The sequence below is a fragment of the Solanum tuberosum genome, unplaced genomic scaffold (assembly GCF_000226075.1).
Source record: "Solanum tuberosum cultivar DM 1-3 516 R44 unplaced genomic scaffold, SolTub_3.0 scf00131, whole genome shotgun sequence".
In the NCBI taxonomy this organism is placed as follows: Eukaryota; Viridiplantae; Streptophyta; class Magnoliopsida; order Solanales; family Solanaceae; genus Solanum; species Solanum tuberosum.
The window spans coordinates 1,185,858-1,187,816 of NW_006239054.1; the positions used below are offsets into that span (position 1 = coordinate 1,185,858).

Below are 1,959 nucleotides of genomic sequence, written 5' to 3' on the forward strand. Positions count from 1 at the left end.
ACAAAGTTTAAAACATGTACTAAAAAACAACAATTAATATCATAAGCATAAATTAATGACTGTAAAAAAAATATACCAAGATCTATAACAGTAGAATGAAACAGAAAGGAAAAAATTGAGCCCACAATGCACAGTGTTCCCTTAAGGAAATTATTCCCCTCTAGTACCCGAGGTTTAATGGAATAGATCCTCTCAGGATGGAACAATTTTATTCACAAGTATATAGATATAAAAACAATGGTGTCAGTGAGCCCTTCAACAGGAGCAAAGTACTTGAATATTTAATTGTGCAGAAGAAGAAGAAGAAGTTCAGAATTTTCGTTGTTTGAGAGGAAATCCCTCTATTTATAGACAACAAAGGATAGTGTGAACGAATGCTTATTGTGCCTTATCGAAAATGTCACAACTCTTCGAAAAGGTCAGAACCTTTCATAAAAGTCACAATTTTTCATAAAAGTCGTAACTCGTCATGAAAATCGCAATTCTTCATAAAAGTCACAACTTTTCGTAAAAGTCACGTCTTTTCATGAAAGGGGATGACTATTTTTGGGTAACTCTTCATAAAAGTCGCAACTCTTCATAAAAGTCATAACTTTTCATAAAAGTCACATCTTTTCATGAAAGGGGAAGGCTATTTTTAGAAATAAATAAATCTAAAAGGAAATTCTAGCTTGTGGTGGCGCCACGTAGGCGGGCCTAGGGTTCTCTTTTATATAAATATATGATATGATGTCCAAAGACCTTTTCTAGGTCTTTGTACTCATTATGTCTAGCATTGAATAGACCGAATATTCACCTTATCAAGATCTCAAATCAATGATGAGGTCTGGTTGGCACCTCCTAAATGGGTGTCCAAATTGGACTGAATCCTTTGTCGGGCTATGGTTCCGTCAAAGATATGGAGTAAGACATTAATTTCTCAATAAGATCATTTTTTTATTGTATGATGAACCCGGTGAAAAGTACAGGAACAATTTTGTCCCTTTTCCCGTAATTTGAATTACAAGCCACAGAGTCAAAAGAAACTAATAAAATTGCATCCGAAAGATGAACCAACTAAATTTACAAACAAAACAACTGAGATAGTGGTAAAAATGTAAGAGCTTTTTGCCAACATAGCAAACACATACTCAAAGGAAACTTCATAAAGTTAAAACTTTTATGCATAACCAATAAGAGAGAGTGTACAATACAAGAGCATGCCAACTTCTAGGCCAATTTGTAAAACTCATACATATAGTAACCAAAAGAGTGCGCTCAGATGGTAAGCACCCTCCAATTCTAAACCTCAGGTTGTGAGTTCAAGTCACCAAGGGAGCGAAAAAGTGGGAGTTCCTGGGGAGGGGTAAAAAAAAAAGAGTGCTTGCTTATAGCTCTTTAAGATGCCTTTTCCAAGTTTTGCTGTCAAAGACCTATACATTTACAAAAGGCAAATCGAGCACCGTTGAAAGTTACTTACATGTCAAAATTTACCCAGTGTCAAAAGTATTTCACTATTATCAAAAAGAACTAACCACTGCTAGACGCCAAAATCATCACTTGTAGAATTGTCTGAAATCAGTTCTTGTTACCTGCAAGAAAATCAATACACCATCACTTTTTCAGTTTAAGCACATCAGTGTCTTGATTCTCAGCTGAGTGTTTAGAAGTTGACGCCATTTTGTTGTCTTCAGGTGCCACAAGCTTGGGAGCATCTGCTTTTCGCACTTATCAGGTTCTTTGATACTGCACTTGGATACATCAGATAAACTCGAGTTTATGAACGACTTTATATCTTTCTTTCCCTTAACTTCAAGCCATTTGTCATCAATCCAACCTCTTGAAGTCCTCATGTTCTTCCTTTGAATCTTCAATAATATGTTCTCGCCTGTTATTGAGAAAAAGAAAAACACCTTGGGGCATCAGGCCATGACCAACATTAATCATTAAAAATCCAAGACAACAAATTGGCCAGAAGCA

General features: G+C 35.7%; 1 protein-coding gene across 2 annotated transcripts in view; it reads right to left on the bottom strand.

Moving 5' to 3' along the window:
- Positions 1 to 1,588, bottom strand: part of LOC102592922 (uncharacterized) — a 15,659-nt gene extending 14,071 nt beyond the window's left edge. For both annotated transcript variants that reach the window (XM_015310288.1, XM_015310289.1), the window contains exon 1: positions 1,515 to 1,588. The gene's annotated coding sequence lies outside the window, so the exon portion shown is untranslated. The remainder of the gene's footprint in view (positions 1 to 1,514) is intronic.
- Positions 1,589 to 1,959: the final 371 nt, after the last annotated feature.